The sequence below is a fragment of the Nycticebus coucang genome, chromosome 7 (genome assembly GCF_027406575.1).
Source record: "Nycticebus coucang isolate mNycCou1 chromosome 7, mNycCou1.pri, whole genome shotgun sequence".
NCBI lineage: Eukaryota > Metazoa > Chordata > Mammalia > Primates > Lorisidae > Nycticebus > Nycticebus coucang.
The window spans coordinates 24,244,335-24,268,749 of NC_069786.1; the positions used below are offsets into that span (position 1 = coordinate 24,244,335).

The 24,415-nt window shown below is 40.0% G+C and overlaps 1 pseudogene; it reads left to right on the top strand.

Moving 5' to 3' along the window:
* The window catches only part of LOC128589685 (zinc finger CCHC domain-containing protein 9-like), a 56,338-nt pseudogene extending 35,071 nt beyond the window's left edge, over positions 1-21,267 (top strand).
* The last annotated feature ends 3,148 nt before the right edge of the window (positions 21,268-24,415 follow it).

Consider the following 24,415-nt stretch of genomic DNA (forward strand, 5'->3'; position numbering starts at 1 on the left):
GTGACACACCCGGATCCAGCAACAGGGCTAGGGATTGTGCACACGGTTCTGGGAGTGCCAGGTGCCCAGTGACTTTGGCACAGAGAGCCCAAGGCTCCAGCAGTCTCTGGACAGGAGAAGAGCTCTGAGGCAGGGAGGGCTCCAAAGGGCACGCAGCTACCAGAGTCCCTGTCCAGATGAACGGGCTAGTGTGGAAGCTGGGAGGACACAGGAGGGAAGACGCAGGGTTGCGTGGCTCCCGCAATTCCTGGTAAGGGAATGCGGAGGCCCGGTGGGTGTGGATCACCGTTCGGGGGTCACTGCACTGCTCTTATGGAGGTCTGGGCAGCGCCAAGCCCAGGAGTTTGAAGTTGCTATGAGCTGTGACGTCACGGCACCCTACCCAGGGCAAAAGCCCAAGGCTCCATTGTGCCAAAACCGTCTTACTCTACCCCTAAGGATTAAAGCTATAAGGCAGCTTAGCCTCCACCTTTAGGCTGCTCAGTGAGTAGGTTACTTTGACTCGCCCAATCCTTTCTCTGAGACCCTGAGGGCAGAGCTTGCTGGGGCTGTTCTTTCACAATGGCTTCCTGTGCCCAGCTCAGTGGCTCAGTCTGGGGCCCCAGACAATGCCTAAAGTTCTCCACACTCCTGCTCAAGCTCTCCCCAGGGCAGTTCAACTGAGTGCCAAGTCCAAGAACACCAAAACAGTTCACAGCTAAGGCCTTTCCGGTTTGCAGTCTCATTGCTGCCTGTACTTACGGTTGCCGGCATGATTAGGTTGATCGAACACACACAACCACTTGCCATTTTTCCACTGTTTTTGTTCTCCTCTTGGGGTCAAGAAGTCCCTTGCTGGCTCCCTGTATCCTAAGGGATGATTATAGGCAGATCCTACCGGACAGACATGCCTGGAGTCTTGTCTCCCCACACTCGCTGTTCCCAGTTGCAGGGAAGCTGTTACTCGGCCGCCATCTTTAATCTCCTCCTTTTTCTTCCATTCTTGAGATACTTTACTAAGAAGAATATGTTCCAGCTCCATCCATGTAAACATGAAAGACGTAAAGTCTCCATCTTTATTTAAGGATACATAATATTCCATGGTGTACATATACCACAATTTATTAATCCGTTCGTGGATCGATGGACACTTGGGCTTTTTCCATGACTTAGCGATTATGAATAGGGCTGCAATAAACATTCTGGTACAAAAATATCTTTGTTATGATTTTTGGTCTTCTGTTTATATGCCCAGTTGAGGGATTACAGGATTGAATGGCAGATCTATTTTTAGATCTCTAAGTGCTCTCCATATCTCTTTCCAAAAGGAATGTATTAATTTGCATTCCCACCAGCAGTGCAAAAGTGTTCCCTTTTCTCCACATCCGCGCCATCATCTCTGATCTTGGGATTTTGTGATATAGGCCAGTCTCGCTGGAGTTAGATGATATCTCAAAGTAGTTTTGATTTGCATTTCTCTGATGATTAAAGATGATGAACATTTTTCATATGTCTGAAGGCCGCACGCCTGTCTTCTTCAGAGAAGTTTCTCTTCAAATCCCTTGCCCAGCCTGTGATGAGATCCCTTGTTCTTTTCTTGCTACTGCGTTTGAGTTCTCTGTGGATTCTGGTTATTAAACCTGTGTCAGAGACATAACCTGCAAATATCTTCTCCCATTCTGAGGACTTTTTGCTTGCTTTACTTACTGTGTTCTTGGCTGTGCAGAAGCTTTTTAGTTTAATCAAGTCCCAGTAGTGTATTTTTGAAGCTGCTTCAATTGCCCAGGGGGTCCCCCTCATAAAATACTTGCCCAGACCGATTTCTTCAAGGGTATTCCCTGCACTCTCCTCTAGTATTTTTATAGTTTCATGTCTTAAGTTTAAATCTTTAATCCAGTGAGAGTCTACCTTAGTTAATGGTGAAAGGTGTGGGTCCAGTTTCAGTCTTTTGCAGGTTGCCAGCCAGTTCACCCAGCACCATTTGTTAAATAGGGAATCTTTTCCCCCACTGAATGCTTTTAATTGGCTTGTCAAAGATTAAATAACGGTAAGTAGCTGGGTTCATCTCTTGGTTCTCTATTCTGTTCCAGACACCTACTTCTCTGTTTTTGTGCCAGTACCATGCTGTTTTGATCACTATCGATTTGTAGTATAGTCTGAGGTCTGGTAGCATAATTCCTCCTGCTTTGTTTTTATTTCTTAGTAATGTCTTGGCTATTCGAGGTTTTTTCTGATTCCATATAAACGAAGGATTGTTTTTTGAAGATCTTTAAAGTATGACAGTGGAGCTTTAACAGGGATTGCATTGAAATTATATATTGCTTTGGGTAGTATGGACATTTTAACAATGTTGATTCTTCCCAGCCATGAGCATGGTATGTTTTTCCATCTGTTAACATTTTCCAGCTATTTCTTTTCTTAGAGTTTCATAGTTCTCTTTATAGAGATCTCATGTCCTTTGTTAGATAAATTCCCAAATATTTCATCTTTTTTGGCACTACTGTGAATGGGATAGAGTCCTTAACTGTTTTTTCAACTTGACTATTGTTGGTATATATAAAGGCTACCGATTTATGAATGTGGATGTTGTAACCTGAGATGCTGCTGTATTCCTTGATCACTTCTGAGAGTTTTGTAGTAGAGTCACTAGTGTTTTCCAGATATACGATCATATCATTTGTGAAGAGCGAAAGTTTGATCTTTTCTGACCCTATATGGATAACCTTGATCACCTTTTCTTCCCTAATTGCAGTGGCTAAAACTTCCATTACAATGTTAAAAAGCAATGGAGACAATGGGCAGCCTTGTCTGGTTCCTGATCTGAGTTGAAATGATTCCAATTTAACTCCATTCAATATGATATTGGCTGTGGGTTTGCTGTAGATGGTCTCTATCAGTTTAAGAAATGTCCCTTCTATACTGATTTTCTTAAGTGTTCTGATCATGAAGTGGTGTTGGATATTATCAAAAGCTTTTTCTGCATTGATTGAGAGAATCATATGGTCTTTGTTTTTTAATTTGTTTATGTGCTGGATTACATTTATAGCTTTACGTGTATTGAACCAGCCTTGAGACCCTGGGATAAAACCGACTTGGTCATGATGTATAATTTGTTTGATGTGTTGATGGATTCCGTTTGGTAGGATCTTGTTGAATATTTTTGTATCTATATTCATTAGTGATGTCAGTCTATAATTTTCTTTTCTTTTTGGGTCTCTTCCTGGTTTGGGGATGATGGTGATGTTTGCTTCCTAGAACGTGTTGGGTAGTCTTCTTTCTTTTTCTACCTTTTGGAACAGTTTGAGTAATATACGTACTAATTCCTCTTTAAAGGTTTGGTAGAATTCTGACGTGAAACCATCTGGTTCTGGGCTTTTCTTTTTAGGAAGGTTTTGTATAGTTGATGCTATTCCCGAACTTGATATGAGCCATTTCAACATTTCCACTACATTGTGGCTAAGTTTTTGAAGGTGACGTAATTCCAAGTATCGGCCAATTTCCTTCAGATTTTCATATTTCTGAGAATAAAGTTTCTTGTAATATTCATTAAGGATTTTTTTGATTTCTGAGGAGTCTCTTGTTATTTCGTCTTTGTCATTTTTGATTTATGACATTAGAGAGTTTACTCTTTTTTTCCTGATTAGGTTGGCCAAAGGTTTATCTATTTTATGGACCTTTTCAAAAAACCATCTTTTGGATTTATTGGTCTGTTGTATAATTCCTTTGTTTTCAATTTCCTTTAATTCTGCTCTAATTTTGGTTATTTATTTTCTTCTACTCGGTTTGGGGTTGGAATGTTCTTCCTTTTCCAGTTGCTTGAGATGTCCCATTAAGTTGTTAAATTCCTCTGTTTCCGTTCTCTTGAGGAAGGCTTGCAGTGCTATAAATTTCCCTCTTAGAACTGCATTTGCAGTGTCCCAGAGGTTCTGATAGTTTGTGCCTTCATTTTCATTTTTTTCCAAAAATTTGTCGATTTCTTTCTTAATCTCATCTCTGACCCAGCTATCATTCAGCATAAGGTTATTTAACTTCCATGTTTTTGTATGAATATGCACATTCCTGTTGTTACTCAGCTCAAGTTTTATTCCATGGTGGTCCGAGAAGATGCATGGAATAATTTCTATTCCTTTAAATTTACTGAGGTTAGACTTGTGAGCTAAGATGTGATTGATTTTGGAGTACATTCCGTGGGCTGATGAGAAGTATGTGTATTCAGTTTTGTTTGGATGAAATGTTCTGTAGATGTCTGCTAAATCCAAATGTTGGATGGTTAGGTTTAAATCGAAGATGTCTTTGCTCTGCTTCTTGTTGGAGGATCGATCCAACACTGCCAAAGGAGTCTTGAAATCTCTGACTATTATGGAGCTGGAGGAAATCAAGTTGCTCATGTCTGTTAGAGTTTCTCTTATAAATTGAGGTGCATTCTGGTTGGGTCCATAGATATTAATAATTGAAATCTCATCATATTGAATATTACCCTTAACAAATATGAAGTGACCATTCTTGTCCTCCCTTACTTTTGTTGGTTTAAAGCCTATTGTATCTGCAAATAAAATTGCAACCTCTGCTTTTTTTCTGATTACCATTTGCCTGAAATATGGATGACCATCCTTTCACCCTGAGTCTGTATTTGTCTATTAAGTTAAGGTGTGACTCTTGTATGCAACAAATCTCTGGCCTGAGTTTTTGTATCCAGTCAGCTAACCTATGTCTCTTTAGAGGACAGTTTAAGCCGTTCACATTAATGGAGAATATTGATAAGTCTGGTAAAATTTTGGGTATCAAATTTTTCAAAAGTCCTGTGGACATTTTTCATCTTTGCACCAGTGTGAAAATTGGAATTTGATCCTAAGTTTCTGAGTGAGTTTACTTTTGTGGTATAGGATTGGGTTGGTCATTATGGAGGATAGGTCTGAGAATATCCTGAAGAGCTGGTTTGTTTATGGCAAATTTTTTCAACATATGAATGTCATTAAAGTATTTAATTTCTCCATCATAAATGAAACTCAGTTTAGCTGGATACAAGATCCGGGGTTGAAAGTTATTTTGCTTTAGGAGATTAAAAGTCGGTGACCACCCTCTTCTGGCTTGAAAAGTTTCAGCAGAGAGATCTGCAGTCATTCTAATATTCTTCCCTTTGAAGGTAATGGTTTTCTTTCTCCCGGCAGCTTTGAGGATTTTCTCCTTCATATTAACTTTAGTGAAGTTAATTATGATATGCCTGGGGGATGTCTTATTGGGGTTGAGTCGAGCTGGGGTTCTGAAGCTGTCTGCTATCTGAATTTCAGAATCTCTAGGCATGTGTGGAAAATTCTTTCATAATTTCATGCAGAAGGGCCTCTGTGCCCAGCGAGGCCACTTCATCTGTTTCTGGAACTCCTATGATTCGGCTATTTGCCTTCTTCGAATTATCCCAGAGCTCTCTGAGAGAGTGACCTGTTTTTGCTCTACATTTCTCTTCCTCTTTGAGAGTTTGGGAGCATTCAAAGGCTTTATCTTCGATGTCAGAAATCCTTTCTTCTGCTTGCTCCATTCTGCTTAGGGATTCTACTGTATTTTTCATATCTTTGAGGGCTGCAAATTCTTGCTTTAGGTTTCTAAGTCTTTGGTGGTTTTGTCTTTAAATTCGTTAAATTCTTGAGACTTCTTTTGAATTTCTCCTCGAATTCCTAATTCCACTTATTAACCTTGTCTTCAATCCAAATTCTGAATTCGATTTCTGACATCTCAGCCAGTTTTTTATGAATGGAATCTTCAATTATATCTGCCATATCTTTCCTTGGGGGGTTTGATCTATTCTGGTTATTCATGTCACCAGAGCTTTTCCACTGATTCCACCCCATGGTTGTTTTACTCCCTTTGATTTTTTTGCCTGGGGCTATCTCAACGGTCTGCACAGTGTTGTGGCCTGTGAAACCGTGCCATTGTCTGGTGTGGTGGGGCTAAGTGGTTTTGTCTTGTTTTCAGCTGGTTTCTGTTCCACCCTAGTGAAACAGATACTCTGGATTGAAGTGTCACCTGTGGAGAAATATCAGCAAATAAGTCACCCTGCTCCCCACAGGCAAACAATTGGAAAAGGAAAATCAAACCTTCCTACTACCGTGCACCCAGGGCACCACCTGATTTGTCCTCAGGCGATTTTTTCAGTTCAAAAGTCCAAATCAATTGTTTCAGTCTGCACCTGTCTCAGGTGAGAGAGTTTAAGATGTGTCTGGGAACTGGATCTCAGGGGTCTGGTTACTACTCTGGTGTGGCTTGCTCCAGTGCTGCATGGAGTCAGCAGGAACCACCCAGCTAATAGATCAGTCTTGGAAGATTGATGCCTCCTTCCCCACCTTGCACCATTGTCACACCCAGTCACTTATAGCCCTGCAGTTGGATGACCCATTTGCCTATAGTGAACCGGTACTCCAGGAGTTTGCACCTGCCTGAATCATGTGGAAGTCTGCCAGGTTGCTGCACTCTGCCTCTCTCTAGCAGGAGGAGGTGAGGCCTGACAACCTTGGGCACTTGATGAAGGTTGGGGGGTTTTCACTCAGGTCCAGTCTCACCCCTGATTAATGTTACTGACAGAACAGAACAGAACAACATAGCAGTTATTCAGCTCTTATTTTGGTTATTTCTTTTCTTCTACTGGGTTTGGGGTTGGAATGTTCTTCCTTTTCCAGTTGCTTGAGATGTCCCATTAAGTTGTTAACTTCATCTCTTTCTGTTCTTTTGAGGAAGGCTTACAGTGCTATAAATTTTCCTCTTAGGACTGCCTTTGCGATATCCCAGAGGTTCTGATAATTTGTGTCTTCATTGTTGTTTTGTTCCAAAAATTTGGCAATTTCCTTCTTAATCTCATCTATGCCCCAGCTATCATTCAGCATAAGGTTTTTTAACTTCCATGTTTTTGTATGAGTATGCAGATTCCTGTTGTTACTGGGTTTAACTTTTATTTAGTGGTGGTCCAAGAAGATGCATGGAATAATTTCTATTCCTTTAAATTTACTGAGGTTAGACTTGTGACCTAAGATGTGATTGATTTTAGAGTATGTTTCGTAGGATGATGCGAAGTATGTGTATTCAGTTTTGTTGAGATGAAATGTTCCGTTGGATGGTTAGGTTTAAATCTAAAATTCTTTGCTCAGCTTTTTATTAGAGGATCTATCCAACAGTACCAAAGGAGTGTTAAAATCTCTGACTATTATGGAGCTGGAGGAAATCAAGTTGCTCACATCTGTTAGAGTTTCTCTTATAAATTGAGGCGCATTCTGGTTGGGTGCCTAAATATTAATAATTGAAATCTCATCATATTGAGTATTACCCTTAGCATATATGAAATGACAATTCTTATCCTTCCTTACTTTGGTTGTTTTAAAGCTTATTGTATCTGCAAATAGAATTGTAACACCTGCTTTTTTCTGATTTCCGTTTGCCTGTAATATGGACAACCATCCTTTCAACCTGAGTCTATATTTATCTTTTAAGGTAAGATGAGATTCTTGTATGCAGCAAATATCTGGCCTGAGTTTTTGTATCCAGTAGGCAAACTGTGCCTCTTTAGAGGACAGGTTAAGCCATTCACATTAATGGATAATATTGATAAGTCTGGTCAAATTTTGGAATTCGAATTTTTCCAAAGTTTAGTGGACATTTTTAATCATTTTATAACTGTGGAAGTTGGAGTTTGATCAAAAGCTTCTGAGTGAGTTTACTTTTGTGGTAGAGGATTGGGCTGGTCATTTTGGAGGATAGGTCTGAGAATATCCTGGAGAGCTGGTTTAGTTATGGCAAATTTCTTCCACATGTGAATGTCATTAAAGTATTTAATTTCTCCATCATACATGAAACTCATTTTAGCTGGATACTGGATCCTGGGTTGAAAATTATTTTGTTTTAGGAGATTAAAAGTCCATTACCATCCTCTTCTGGCTTGAAAGATTTCAGCAGAGAGATCTGTAGTCATTCTAATATTGTTCCCTTTGTAGGTTATGGTTTTCTTACATCTGGCTGCTTGCAAAATTTTCTTCTTTATATTAACTTCAGTGAAGTTAATTATGATGTGCCTGGGGGATATCTTATTTGGATTGAGTCATGCTGGGGTTCTGAATCTGTCTGCTATCTGAATTTCAGAATCTCTTGGCATGTCTGGAAAATTTTCTTTCATAATTTCATTGTGTAGAGCCTCTGTGCCTTGTGAAGCCACTTCATCACTTTCACATATTCTAATGAGGTGCATATTAGACTTCTTCAAATTATCCCAGAGTTCTCTGAGAGAATGATCTGTTTTTGCTCTCCATTTCTCTTCATCTTTGAGAGTTTGAGAGCATTCAGGACCTTTGGCTTCAATGTCAGAAATCTTTTCTTCTGCTTGTTCCACTCTGTTACTGAGGGATTCTACTGTATTTTTCAGATTTTTGAGGGCTTCGTGTCCAAATCTTTAGTGGTTTTGTCTTCAAATTCATTGAATTCTTGAGACAACTTTTCGATTGCTCCTCGAATTTCTAATTCTAACTTTTCCTCCGTTGTATTAATCTTGTTTGCGATCCAAATTCTGAATTCGATTTCTGACATCTCGGCCATCTGTTTATGAATGGGATTTTCAATTACATCTGCCATATCTTTCCTTGTGTGTGTGTGTGGAGGGAGTTTGATCTACTCTGGTTATTCATGTTACTAGAGTTTTCCCACTAATTCCACCCCATGATTATTTTACACCATTTAGTTAGATAAGTGGATAAAGAAAAGTTGGATTCGGTGCCCCAGTAGTGATTAATCAGCCCTTTGCCCAAAACCTGGGAGTGGTGCCTGTACCTTTTCACCTAGAGCTTTGCCAAGGACCCTTACTGTGCTACAGCCTGAGAAACTGGGGACCTTCTTGGTGTGGTGGGGCTAAGTGGCTCTGTCTTGTTTTTAGCTGGTTTCCGTCCAACCCTAGTGAATCAGTTACTCTGGGTTGAAGTCTCAGCTGTGGGGAAATACCAGCAATTAAGTCACCCCGCCCCCCACAGGCAACAATTGGAAAAGGAAAATCAACCTTATTACAAACACAGCTAGGGTACCACTTGGGTAGTCCTTGGGCAATTGGCCCACTTCAAGAGGTCAAAATCAATTGTCTTAGTCAGCACCTGTCTCAGGTGGGAGATTTTAAAAGGTCTATGGCAACTGGATCGCAGGGGTCTGCTGACAACTCAAATATGACTTGCTCCAGTGCTCAGTGAGGTCAGGAGGCCCCACCCAGCAAATAGATTGTCTGGGAAGGTTGATGCCTCCTTCCCCACCTTGCACCTCTGTCACACCTAGTCACTGACAACTCTGCAGGGCTGTGACCCAGTTGCCTCCAATGAGCAGATACTCCAGAGGTTTGCACCTCCCTAAATCACAGGGAGATCTATGTCTCCTCTGTCAGGCTGCTGCTCACTGCCATTATCTGGCAGGGGCAGGTGAGGCCTGACACCTCGGGTGCTTAAATGGAGGCTGGGGCTGTTCACTCAGTTCCAGCCCTGCCCCTGATTGATGTTACTGACAGAACAGAACAACTTTGCAGAACTTGTTTCTGTCCCAGCTGTCTTCCCCTGCAGAAGACAGGCTGTTACAGTTCACAGAACCTGCACCTCAGGCCCTGTGTGTGCTCATGCCCAGTCTCGGCTATAATTTGTATTTGCAGCCTCCTGCCCTCCTTTGTCTGGGCTAATGATCCCCTGAGAGCCGGGTGCGTCTCAGGCTCAGTAAAGTTGTTCTCTGGGTCAGCCCCACCCTGGGAATCTCCCAGCTCTGTGCACGCATTTTATAATTCCCACACTCCACCCAAGCCAGTACCACCTCAGGCAAACCCTTTACTCATGGGGCCTGCATTTTGGTCCTAGATTTGTTTTGCCAGTGGCTGCCACCTGAGAAGATGCCCAGCCTCCTCTGTTTGCCTAAACAGGGGATGTGACTCTGGAATATTCAGGGGTAAGCCCTATTGTTGCCAAAAATGGCTGCTGTTCTGTGCTTCAGGGCACCACTGCTCCTGTGTGGTTCCCTCTCAGTCAACCATTTTCTCCTCACTCCTGTGCCACAGAATCAGCACTGAACAGCAGCAGTCCATGCCCTGTCCACACCTCTTGAGAAAATACCCAGTAATCTGGACTCTTGGGGGACAGGCTTTCAGACCTCAGAGTGAGAGTGGAGGGGAGTGCTGGGAGCTCAGAATTGCAGGTAGAGAATATTTACAGTTTTATGCCTGGCAGGAGGGTGCCATGGCACTCTAGTAGGGGAAGTCAGTCCAGTTTTATAGGGTCTCTCCCATGGGATATGATGGGAGGACTTTTGAACTCTGCTCATTTGTTTATGGAGTCCTCTGAGCTGTTCTCATGGGGGAGGGGACTCCCATTTGCTTGGTGATGGATTTTGTACTGTTTGTTTGTAACCTTGGGGTCGCAGCTTGCCTCAGCAGGGTTGATGTGCATTTTCAACCTTCTCTCTTGGCGCAGCACTAATCCGCCAGGTTACTTGCTAAATTTCTGACTTTTAACTCTCCTTCTGGATGGGAGCTTCCTCATAACCTACACTCCAGACTTCGCTGCAGCCTCTATTATCATCTTCCTCCAGTTGAGCAGCAGTCCTCTGGGTTGTGGGAGCATTACTTTGGATGGCAACTAATGGTTGTTGTGCTCCATTACTCACTGGAGCACCACAATTTGTTAATTCATTCATGGGTTGATGGGCACTTGAGCTGTTCCCATGTTTTGGCTATTATGAATTGGGCTGCAATAAACATGCTGGTGCAAATGTCTTTGTTGTAAAATGATTTTTGATCATCTGGATATATACCTTGTAGAGGAATTGAAGGATCAAACAGTAGGTCTACTTTTAGTTCCTTGAGAGTTCTCCAAACTTCTTTCCAAAAAGGTCATATTACCTTGCATTCCCACCAGCAGTGTAGAAGCATCCCCTTCTCTCTGCATCCACTCCAACATCTGTAGTTTTGGGATTTTGTGATGTGGGCTAATCTTACTGGAGTTAGATGATATCTCAAAGTGGTTTTGATTTGCATTTCTCTAATGATTAAGGATGATGAGCATTTTTTCATGTGTTTGTAGGCCATGTGCCTGTCTTCATCAGAGAAGTTTCTGTTCAGAACTCTTGCGCACATAGAAACGGGGTTATTTATTCTTTCCTTATTGATTAGTTTGAATTCTATGTAGATTCTAGTTATCAGACCTTTGTCAGAAGCATAACCTTCAAATATCTTCTCCCATTCTGAAGGTTGTATGTTTGCTTTACTTACTATGTTCTTGGCTGTGCAAAAGCTTTTTAGTTTGATCAGAGCCCAGTAATGTATTTTTGGTGTTTCTTCACTTGCCCAAGCAGTCCTCCTCATAAAATATTCTCCCAGGCCAATTTCTTCAAGTGTTTTCCCTGCACTCTCCTCTAGTATTTTTATAGTTTCAAGTCTTAAGTTTAAATCTTTTATCCAGTGAGAATCACTTTTTGTTAATGGTGAAGGGTGGGGGTCCAGTTTCAGTCTTCGTCTTCTACAGGTCGCTAGCCAGTTCACCCAGCATCATTTGTTAAAAAGGGAGTTTCTCTCCCACTGAATATTTTTGATAGGCTTGTCAAAGATCAAATGATGATAAGTAGCTAGGTTCATCTCTTTTTTATTATTATTATTTTTTTTTTTATGTTTCTTCTTTTTTTTTTTTTCTTTTTTTTTTTTTTTATTGTTGGGGATTCATTGAGGGTACAATAAGCCAGGTTACACTGATTGCAATTGTTAGGTAAAGTCCCTCTTGCAATCATGTCTTGCCCCCATAAAGTGTGACACACACCAAGGCCCGACCCACCTCCCTCCTTCCCTCTTTCTGTTTCCCCCCCCATAACCATAATTGTCATTAATTGTCCTCATATAAAAATTGAGTACATAGGATTCATGCTTCTCCATTCTTGTGATGCTTTACTAAGAATAATATCTTCCACGTCCATCCAGGTTAATACGAAGGATGTAAAGTCTCCATTTTTTTTAATGGCTGAATAGTATTCCATGGTATACATATACCACAGCTTGTTAATCCATTCCTCGGTTGGTGGGCATTTAGGCTGTTTCCACATTTTGGAAATTGTAAATTGAGCTGCAATAAACAGTCTAGTACAAGTGTCCTTATGATAAAAGGATTTCTTTCCTTCTGGGTAAATGCCCAGTAATGGGATTGCAGGATCAAATGGGAGGTCTAGCTTGAGTGCTTTGAGGTTTCTCCATACTTCCTTCCAGAAAGGTTGTACTAGTTGGCAGTCCCACCAGCAGTGTAAAAGTGTTCCCTTCTCTCCACATCCACGCCAGCATCTGCAGTTTTGAGATTTTGTGATGTGGGCCATTCTCACTGGGGTTAGATGATATCTCAGGGTTGTTTTGATTTGCATTTCTCTAATATATAGAGATGATGAACATTTTTTCATGTGTTTGTTAGCCATTCATCTGTCGTCTTTAGAGAAAGTTCTATTCATGTCTCTTGCCCATTGATATAAGGGATTGTTGGCTTTTTTCATGTGGATTAATTTGAGTTCTCTATAGATCCTAGTTATCAAGCTTTTGTCTGATTGAAAATATGCAAATATCCTTTCCCATTGTGTAGGTTGTCTCTTTGCTTTGGTTATTGTCTCCTTAGCTGTACAGAAGCTTTTCAGTTTAATGAAGTCCCATTTGTTTATTTTTGTTGTTGTTGCAATTGCCATGGCAGTCTTCTTCATGAAGTCTTTCCCCAGGCCAATATCTTCCAGTGTTTTTCCTATGCTTTCTTGGAGGGTTTTGATTGTTTCATGCCTTAAGTTTAAGTCCTTTATCCATCTTGAATCAATTTTTGTGAGTGGGGAAAGGTGTGGGTCCAGTTTCAGTCTTTTACATGTAGACATCCAGTTCTCCCAACACCATTTATTGAATAGGGAGTCTTTCCCCCAAGGTATGTTCTTGTTTGGTTTATCAAAGATTAGGTGGTTGTAAGATGTTAGTTTCATTTCTTGGTTTTCCATTCGATTCCAAGTGTCTATGTCTCTGTTTTTGTGCCAGTACCATGCTGTCTTGAGCACTATGGCTTTGTAGTACAGACTAAAATCTGGTATGCTGATGCCCCCAGCTTTATTTTTATTACAGAGAACTGCCTTAGCTATACGGGGTTTTTTCCAGTTCCATACAAAACGCAGAATCATTTTTTCCAAATCTTGAAAGTATGATGTTGGTATTTTGATAGGAATGGCATTGAATAGGTAGATTGCTTTGGGAAGTATGGACATTTTAACAATGTTGATTCTTCCCATCCATGAGCATGGTAAGTACTTCCATTTGTTAATATCCTCTGCTATTTCCTTTCTGAGGATTTCATAGTTTTCTTTATACAGGTCCTTCACCTCCTTCGTTAGGTATATTCCTAGGTATTTGATTTTCTTTGAGACTATGGTGAAGGGAGTTGTGTCCTTAATTAGCTTCTCATCTTGACTGTTATTGGTGTACACAAAGGCTACTGACTTGTGGACATTGATTTTATATCCTGAAACATTACTGTATTTTTTGATGACTTCTAGGAGTCTTGTGGTTGAGTCTTTGGGGTTCTCTAAGTATAAGATCATGTCGTCAGCAAAGAGGGAGAGTTTGACCTCCTCTGCTCCCATTTGGATTCCCTTGATTTCCTTGTCTTGCCTAATTGTATTGGCTAGAACTTCCAGCACTATGTTGAATAGTAAAGGTGACAGAGGACAACCTTGTCTGGTTCCAGTTCTAAGAGGAAAAGCTTTCAGTTTTACTCCATTCAGTAAAATATTGGCTGTGGGTTTGTCATAGATAGCTTCAATCAGTTTTAGAAATGTGCCACCTATGCCTATACTCTTCAGTGTTCTAATTAGAAAAGGATGCTGGATTTTATCAAATGCTTTTTCTGCATCTATTGAGAGGATCATGTGATCTTTATTTTTGCCTCTGTTAATATGGTGGATAACGTTTATAGACTTGCGTATGTTAAACCAGCCTTGCATCCCTGGGATGAAGCCTACTTGATCATGATGAATGACTTTTTTGATGATAAGCTGTAATCTATTGGCTAGGATTTTGTTGAGAATTTTTGCGTCTATGTTCATGAGTGAGATTGGTCTGAAATTCTCCTTTTTGTTTGGGTCTTTTCCTGGTTTTGGTATCAGGGTGATGTTTGCTTCATAGAATGTGTTGGGGAAGATTCCTTCTTCCTCAATTTTTTGGAATAATTTCTGCAGTACAGGAATAAGCTCTTCCTTGAAGGTTTGATAGAATTCTGGAGTGAAGCCATCTGGACCAGGGCATTTTTTGGTTGGAAGATTTTTTATTGTTTCTTTGATCTCAGTGCTTGAAATTGGTCTGTTCAGGAGCTCTATTTCTTCCTGGCTGAGTCTAGGTAGAGGGTGTGATTCCAAATATTGATCCATTTCCTTCACATTGTCAAATTTCTGGGCATAGAGTTTCTGGTAGTATTCAGAGATGATCTCTTGTATCTCTGTGGGATCAGTTGTTATTTCCCCTTTATCCTTTCTGATTGAGGTTACCAGAGATTTTACTTTTCTATTCCTCGTTAGTCTGGCCAATGGTTTATCTATTTTATTTATTTTTTCAAAACACCAACTCCTTGTTTCATTAATTTTCTGAATGATTCTTTTGTTTTCAATTTCATTGATCTCTGATTTGATTTTGGATATTTCTTTTCTTCTACTGAGTTTAGGCTTAGATTGTTCTTCTTTTTCCAATTCCATAAGATCTCTTGTGAGATTGTTGATGTGCTCTCTTTCAGTTTTTCGAATGTAGGCATCTAAAGCGATGAATTTTCCTCTCAAAACTGCTTTTGCAGTATCCCACTGGTTTTGGTAGCTTGTGTCTTCATTGTTGTTATGCTCAAGGAAGTTAATGATTTCCTGTTTTATTTCTTCCTTCACCCATCTGTTATTCAACAGAAGATTGTTTAGTTTCCATGCCTTTGTGTGGGGTCGAGCATTTTTGTTAGAGTTGAGTTCCACCTTTAGTGCCTTATGGTCTGAGAAGATACAAGGCAAAATTTCAATTCTTTTGATTCTGTTGATATTTGTTTTGTGTCCCAGGATATGATCAATTTTGGAGAATGTTCCGTGGGGTGATGAGAAGAATGTATATTCTTTATCTTTGGGGTGGAGTGTTCTATATGCGTCTATCAAGCACAGTTGTTCTAGAGTCTCATTTAAGTCTCTTATATCCTTGTTTAATTTCTGTTTAGAGGATCTGTCCAGCTCTGTAAGAGGAGTGTTAAAGTCCCCTGTTATGATGGTATTATCAGATATCATATTGCTCAGACTGAGTAAGGTCTGCTTCAAGAATCTGGGAGCATTTAAATTGGGTGCATAAATATTTAGAATTGAAATGTCTTCTTGTTGTATTTTTCACTTGACCAATATAAAGTGACCATCTTTGTCTTTTTTGACTTTAGTTGCTTTAAATCCACATGTGTCTGAAAATAAGATTGCAACTCCTCTTTTCTTCTGAATTCCATTTGCCTGAAAAATTGTCTTCCAACCCTTGACTCGGAGCTTTAATTTGTCTTTTGAAGCCAGGTGTGTTTCTTGCAGACAGCAAATGGATGGCTTGTGTTTTTTAATCCAGTCAACCAATCTATGTCTCTTCAGTGGGGAATTCAAGCCATTAACATTTATTGAGATAATTGACAAGTGTGGTAGTATTCTATTCGTCTTATTTTGTGAGAGTCCATTGCTTAGTTTTATCTTTTGCATCAGTGTGGAGGTTAGGTTCTGTCCTTTAATTTCTGAGTTCTTACTTTGCTGCTGATCCATTGTGGTGGTCAGTGTGCAGAACAGGTTGAAGTATTTCCTGTAGAGCTGGTCTTGTTGTGGTGAATTTCCTCAATGTTTGTATATCCGTAAATGATTTGATTTCTCCGTCAATTTTGAAGCTTAGCTTAGCAGGGTACAGAATTCTGGGCTGAAAATTGTTCTGTTTAAGTAGATTAAAGGTAGATGACCATTGTCTTCTTGCTTGGAAAGTTTCATTAGAGAAGTCTGCGGTCAATCTGATGGATTTGCCCCTGTAAGTCAACTTGCGCTTACTCCTGGCAGCTTGCAGAATCTTTTCTTTGGTCTTGGCTTTGGAGAGGTTCATCACAATGTGTCTTGGAGAAGCTCGGTTAGAGTTGAGGCGACCTGGGGTCCGATATCCCTCTGAAAGCAGTGTGTCAGAATCTTTGGTGATATTTGGGAAATTTTCTTTTATAATATTCTCTAGTATGGCTTCCATTCCTCTGGGGCATTCTTCTTCCCCTTCTGGAATTCCTATAACTCGTATGTTGGAACGCTTCATAAAGTCCCATAATTCTGACAGTGAACGTTCTGCTTTCTCTCTCTTCTTTTCTGCCTCTTTTACGATCTGAGTTATCTCAAAAACTTTGTCTTCTACCTCTGAAATTCTTTCTTCTGCATGGTGTAACCTGTTGCTGATACTTTCCATTGCATCTTTAAGTTCCCTGATTGACTGTTTCATTTCCTTCAGCTCTGCTATATCCTTTTTATATTCTTCATATCGTTCATCTCTTATTTGATTCTGTTTTTGAATTTCCTTTTGGTTATTTTCCACTTTATTAACAGTTTCCTTCATTGTTTCCATCATTTCCTTCATTGTTTTCAACATGTGTATTCTAAATTCCCTTTCTGTCATTCCTAACATTTCTGTATAGGTGGAATCCTCTGCAGTAGCTACCTCATGGTCCCTTGGCGGGGTAGTTCTGGACTGGTTCTTCATGTTGCCTGGAGTTTTCTGCTGATTCTTCCTCATGGGTGATTTCTTTTATCTGTTTACTTGCCCTAATTTTCCTTTCAATTCCTCTTGCTCTTTAAGTTCTTGTGCCTGTGGACTAAGGGTTACAGGACCAGAAGGGTGAGAAGGTTTAAGAGCAAAAATGCGATGAAAGAAATGAGGACTGAGTGATAAGAAAAAAAAAATGAAAAAAAAGAAAAATAGAGAAAGGAGAGTGGTTGGGTGAAAGGAATATTGACAAAAAGAAGAGAGGCACAGAAAGAGGGAGACAGAGCAATATAGGTGTACAGTAGGGTACTTTGATACAACCTTAAAAAAAAAAAAAACACCTTCTGGGGGTGCCAAGTGGGGTGGTTCCCTTGAGGTCAGCAGCTCTTTGCTAACCTGATCAGACGCAGTACCCCACCTCCACCAAGTAGAGAGGAAAGACAAAAATGCTATAAATCAAACCAAAACAAGCAAACAGAAAACTTTACGGGATAAAATTGGCTGGAAAAACCAAATAATAGTGGTAGAAACACTAACAAAAATGAGGTTCTGATTACTGAAATAGGCAGCAATGGGAAATTATAATTAAACTAGAAAAATTGAGAAAGAAAAAGGATCTGTATGGAAAAGGTTGAACTTAAAAAACAAAACAACAATCTAGAACGTCAAAATAAACAAAAAAAACAACCAAACCAAAAAAAAACCAAACAAACAAACAAAAAAAAACACACACGCAACCAAAAACAAAGCAGTATGTATATGGAGTTGAATATTGTCTGGGCAACACGTGGTCTTCTGGGGTATGAGATGTTAATCACAGTTCTGATACGACTGGAGGCTGCTAGTTTCTCGAACCCCAGCAGGTAGACACCCTAAATCTCTCTTCAGCCCACTTAAAAGGCACTTTGAACTTGTTCACTTACTGAGCAGAAGCTTTCTCAGGGAAGTGCTTGTTGCTGGAATCACTGCTGAAGTGGCTATCCACTTACCCTGTGTGTCAAAACTGGTCTCCCTCTGCCCCCGAGGGTTAGGGCTGCAAGGCGGCTCAGACCCCGCCCTTAGGCTACTTGGTCGCTGGGTTACCAGCTCCCACCCAATTCCAGCTCTGCGACCCTGAGGGCGGAGCTTGCCAGGGCAGATCACTCACAATGTCTGCCTGTGACCCAGAGCCAAACTCTATTAGTTCCGTCTGGCTCAGCGGCTCAGACTGGGGCCCTAGACAAAGGCCAGAGTTCTCCACACTCCCGCTCAGGCTCTCCCCAAGGCAGTTCAGCTGAGTGCCAAGTCCAAAGACACCAAAACAGTTCACAGGTAAGGCCTTTCTGGTTTGCAGTCTCGCTGCTACTGAACTTACAGTTGCGGGCGGGTTTAGGCGGATTGAACACACGCGACCACTTGCCGGTTTTCCACTGTTTTAGTCCTCCTCTTGGGGTCCAGAAGTCTCTCGCTGACTCCCTGTATCCTCTCAGGGGTGATGATAGGCAGATCCCACCAGCCAGAGATGCCTGGAGTCCTATATCCCCAGACTCACGGTGCCCAGATGCAAGGAAGCTGTTACTCGGCTGCCATCTTGCTCCACCCTCTCTTTTTTATTATTATTATTATTATTATTATTATTCTTAAATCGTGGCTGTGTACATTAGTGCAGTAAAGGGGTATAATGTGCTGGTTTCATATACAATCTGAAATATTTTCATCAAACTGTTTATCATACCTTTCATGGCATTTTCTTAGTTATTGTATGAAGACATTTATATTCTGCATTTAATAAGTTTCACCTGTACCCATTCTAAGATGCACTGTAGGTGTGGCCCCACCAATTATCCTTCTCCACCCCAACTTCCCCCTTCCCCTCCTCTCCCCTCCCTTGGCCCTTTCCCCATATCCTTGTGCTACAGTTGGGTTATAGCCCTCATATGAAAGTTGTAAATTAGCTTCATATTAGGGCTGAGCACATTGGATTATTTTTCTTTCATTCTTGACATACTTTGCTAAGAAAAATATGTTCCAGCTCCATCCATGTAAACATGAAAGAGGTAAAGTCTTCGTCTTTCTTTAAGGCTGCATAATAGTCCATGGTATACATGTACCACAATTTGCTAGTCCATTTGTGGGTCGATGGGCACTTGGGCTTTTTTCATGACTTAGCAACTGTGAATTGGGCTGCAATAAACATTCTGGTACAGATGTCTTTGTTATATTGTGATTTTTGGTCTTCTGAGTATATACCTAGGAGAGGAAATATAGGATCGAATGGCAGGTCTATTTATAGATATCCTAGTATCCTTCAAACATCCTTCTGAAAGGAACGTATTAGTGTGCATTCCTACCAGCAGTGTAGAAGTGTTCCATTTTCTCCACATCCATGAAAACTTCTCTGGTTTTGGGATTTTGTTATGTGGGCGAATCTTACTGGAGTTAGGTGATATCTCAAAGTAGTTTTGATTTGCATTTCTCTAATGATTAAGGATGATGAGCATTTTTTCATGTGTCTGAAGGCTGTGCGCCTGTCTTCTTTATAGATTTCTCTTCAAGTCCTTTGCCTACCCTGAGATAGCATCACTTGTTCTTTTCTTGCAAATACATTTGAATTCTCTGTGTATTCTGGTTATTAAACCTTTGTTGGAGACATAACCTGCAAATATCTTCTCCCATTCTGAGGGCTGTTTGCTTGATTTACTTACTGTATTCTTGGCTGTGCAAAAGCTTTTTAGTTTGATCAGGTCCCAGTAATGTATTTTTGAAGCTGCTTCAATTGCCCAGGGGGGTCCTCCTCATAAAATACTTGCCCAGACCGATTTCTTCAAGGGTTTACCCAGCACTCTCTTCTAGTATTTTCATAGTTTCATGTCTTAAGTTTAAATCTTTAATCCAGTGAGAGTCTATCTTAGTTAATGGTGAAAGGTATGAGTCCAGTTTCAGTCTTCTACAGGTCGCCAGCCTGTTCACCCAGCACCATTTGTTAAATAGGGAATCTTTTCCCCACTGAATGTTTTTAATTGGCTTGTCAAAGTTCCAATAACAGTAAGTAGCTGGATTCATTTCTTGGTTCTTTATTCTGTTCCAGACATCGACCTCTCTATTTGTGTGGTAGTACCATGCTGTTTTGATCACTATCGATTTATAGTACAGTCTCAGGTCTGGTAGCATGATTCCTCCTGCTTTCTTTTTATTTCTGAGTAATGTCTTGGCTATTCGAGGTTTTTTCTGATTCCATATAAAACGAAGTATTATTTTTTCAAGTTCTTTAAAATATGACAATGGAGTCTCTGGCTCGCAAACTCAGCTGCTCTGGAGGATCCGTGCGCGATTGCTGAGGTACATCTGATCGCACTTTGACAAGGTGGGCACGCGTTACTACTACACGTAGTAAAAGACCCTTGTCTGCAACATCATGGGAGGACATGAAGAGGCAGTCCTGTGAGGGAACAAGCCAAAACCTACCAAAGCATAAACAAGTTGGAACCAAGAGGCTGTCCCTTAAAAATGATGCACCCCAAGCAAAACATAAAAAGAACAAAAAGAAGAAAGAATACTTAAATGAAGATGTGAATGGATTCATGGAATACCTAAGACAGAACTCACAAATGGTTCATAATGGGGAGATTATAGCATCAGACCTTCAGGAAGTAAGGGAAGAAATTGCAGTTGCTTTAAAGAAAGACATCGACAGGAAGGACGACGAGTAAAAAGACAAGCAGCAAAGAAAAATGCAATGGTATGTTTCCATTGTAGAAAACCTGGTCATGGAATTGCAGATTGCCCAGCCGCCCTTGAAAATCAAGACATGGGCACTGGAATATGTTACCGGTGTGGGTCCACAGAGCATGAAATAACCAAGTGTAAGGCTAAAGTAGACCCAGCTGTTGGTGAATTTCCTTTTGAAAAATGTTTTGTTTGTGGGGAAATGAGACACCTGTCTAGATCTTGTCCTGATAATCCCAAAGGACTCTATGCTGATGGTGGTGGTTTCAAACTTTGTGGCTCTGTGAAACACTTAAAGAAAGATTACCCTGAAAGTCAGAATTCAGATCGAATGCCCACTGTTGGTCCCTGGGCAAAGGGAATGAGTGCAGACTATGAAGAAATGTTGGATGCACCTAAACCACAGAAACCCAAAACAAAGATACCTAAAATTGTTAATTTTTGATAACGATTTACTAGTTAGTTGCCAGTTGTTAGTTACCACCTCATTGCCACTTTCTAAACTGGGCCTACTTCACTAATTAGAGCTAGGCTCCTTGGAGCCAAATCTTTATTATAGATATATGATTTGAGGATACTCAAAAACAGTTTTCTTCATTCTCTCCATCAAAGAGTACTTCTATCACTATTTGGACAAAATTACTGAAAAAAAGAATGAGATGATTAAATTGGATTTTCTAAAAGAAAGTATTTTTAACAGATAGAACTTAGAGGTATCTAAGTGATTACATACCTGATTGTAACAGTCATCTTTTTAAAAAGCAAAATTATGTATAAATGTAAACCACCCCTTAATAAAGGGCATTGCTTGTTTTTGGAAATGAAAAAAATAAATAAATTAAATAAAATATGACAATGGAGTTTTAATAGGAATAGCATTAAAATTATATATTGCTTTGAGTAGTATAGACATTTCAACAATGTTGATTCTTTCCAGCCATGAGCATGGTATCTGTTTCCATTTGTTCACATCTTCAGCTATTTCTTTTCTTAAGGTTTCATAGTTCTCTTTATAGAGATCTTTCACATCCTTTGTTAGGTAAACTCCCAAATATTTCATCTTCTTTGGCACTACTGTGAAAGGAACAGTCCTTGATGGTTTTTTCAGCTTGGCTTGTTGATATATATAAAGGTTACAGATTGGATCGGTGTTGATTTTGTATCCTGAGACATTGCTGTTTTCCTTGATCACTTCTTGAAGTTTTGTAGTAGAATCCCTGGTGTTTTCCAGATATAAATCATATCATCTGTGAAGAGTGAAGGTTTGTTCTCTTATGACCCTATGTGGATACCCTTGATGGCCTTTTCTTCCTTAATTGCAATGGCTGAAACTTCCATTACAATGTTAAAGAGCAATGGAGACAATGGGCAACCTTACCTAGTTCCTGATCTAAGTGGAAATGATTTCAATTTAACTCCGTTCAACACAATATTGACTGTGGGTTTGCTGTAGATGGCCTCTATTAGTTTAAGAAATGTCCCTTCTATACCAATTTTTTTTTAATTGTTGGGGATTCATTGTGGGTACAATAAGCCAGGTTACACTGATTTCATTTGTTAGGTAAAGTCCCTCTTGCAATCGTGTCTTGCCCCCAGAAGGGGTGGCATGCACCAAGGTCCCACCCCTCTCCCTCCTTCCCTCTCTCTGCTTTTCCTTCCCCCTCCATGACCTTAATTGTCATTAATTGTCCTCATATAAAAATTGAGTACACAGGATTCATGCTTCTCCATTCTTGTGATGCTTTACTAAGAATAATGTCTTCCAATTCCATCCAGGTTAATACGAAGGATGTAAAGTCTCCATTATTTTTAATAGCTGAGTAGTATTCCATGGTATACATATACCACAGCTTGTTAATCCATTACTGGGTTGGTGGATATTTAGGCTGTTTCCACATTTTGGCGATTGTAAATTGACTGCAATAAACAGTCTAGTACAAGTGTCCTTATGATAAAAGGATTTTTTTTTTCCTTCTGGGAAGATGCCCAGTAATGGGGTTGCAGTATTAAATGGGAGGTCTAGCTTGACTGCTTTGAGGTTTCTCCATACTTCCTTCCAGAAAGGTTGTACTAGTTTGCAGTCCCACCAGGAGTGTAAAAGAGTTCCCTTCTCCCCACATCCACGCAAGCATCTGCTGTTTTGAGATTTTGTGATGTGGGCCATTCTCACTGGGGTTATATCGTATCTCGGGGTGGTTTTGATTTGCATTTCTCTAATAAATAGGGATGATGAACATTTTTTCATATGTTTGTTAGCCATTTGTCTGTCATCTTTAGAGAAGGTTCTATTCATGTCTCTTGCCCATTGATATATGGGATTGTTGGCTTTTTTCATGTGGATTAATTTGAGTTCTCTATAGATCCTAGTTATCAAGCTTTTGTCTGATTAAAAATATGCAAATATCCTTTCCCATTGTGTAGGTTGTCTCTTTGCTTTGGTTGTTGTCTCCTTGGCTGTACAGAAGTTTTTCAGTTTAATGAAGTCCCATTTGTTTATTTTTGTTGTTGTTGCAATTGCCATGGCTTTCTTCTTCATGAAGTCTTTCCCCAGGACAATATCTTCCAGTGCTTTTCTTATGCTTTCTTTGAGGATTTTTATTGTTTCATGCCTGAAATTTAAGTCCTTTATCCATCTTGAATCAATTTTTGTGAGTGGGGAAAGGTGTGGGTCCAGTTTCAGTCTTTTACATGTGGATATCCAGTTCTCCCAACACCATTTATTGAATAGGGAGTCTTTCCGCCAAGGTATGTTCTTGTTTGGTTTATCAAAGATTAGGTGGTTGTAAGATGTTAGTTTCATTTCTTGGTTTTCTATTCACTTCCAAGTGTCTATGTCTCTATTTTTGTGACTGTACCATGCTATCTTGACCACTATGGCTTTGTAGTACAGACTAAAATCTGGTATGCTGATGCCCACAGCTTTATTTTTATTACTAAGAACTGCCTTAGCTATACGGGTTTTTTTCTGGTTCCATACAAAATGCAGAATCATTTTTTCCAAATCTTGAAAGTACGATGTTGGTATTTTGATAGGAATGGCATTGAATAGATAGATTGCTTTGGGAAGTATAGGCATTTTAACAATGTTGATTCTGCCCATCCATGAGCATGGTATGTTCTTCCATTTGTTAATATCCTCTGCTATTTCCTTTCTGAGGATTTCATAATTTTCTTTATAGAGGTCATTCACCTCCTTCGGTAGGTATATTCCTAGGTATTTCATTTTCTTTGAAACTGTGGTGAAGGGAGTTGTGTCCTTAATTAGCTTCTCATCTTGACTGTTATTGGTGTATACAAAGGCTACTGACTTGTGGACATTGATTTTATATCCTGAAACTTTACTGTATTTTTTTATGACTTCTAGGAGTCTTGTTGTTGAGTCTTTGGGGTTCTCTAAGTATAAGATCGTGTCATCAGCAAAGAGAAAGAGTTTGACCTCCTCTGCTCCCATTTGGATCCCCTTTATTTCCTTGTCTTGCCTAATTGTATTGGCTAGAACTTCCAGCACCATGTCGAATAGTAAAGGTGACAGAGGACAACCTTGTCTGGTTCCAGTTTTAAGAGGAAAAGCTTTCAGTTTTACTTCATTCAGTAAAATATTAGCTGTGGGTTTGTCATAGATAGCTTCAATCAGTTTTAGAAATGTACCACCTATGCCTATACTCTTCAGTGTTCTAATTAGAAAAGGATGCTGGATTTTATCAAATGCTTTTTCTGCATCTATTGAGAGGATCATATGATCTTTATTTTTGCCTCTGTTAATATGATGGATAACGTTTATGGACTTGCGTATTTTAAACCAGCCTTGCTTCCCTGGGATGAAACCTACTGGATCATGATGTATGAGTTTTTTGATAAGCTGTAATCTATTGGCTAGGATTTTGTTGAGAATTTTTGCATCTATATTCATGAGTGAGATTGGTCTGAAATTCTCCTTTGTGTTTGGGTTTTTTCCTGGTTTTGGTCTCA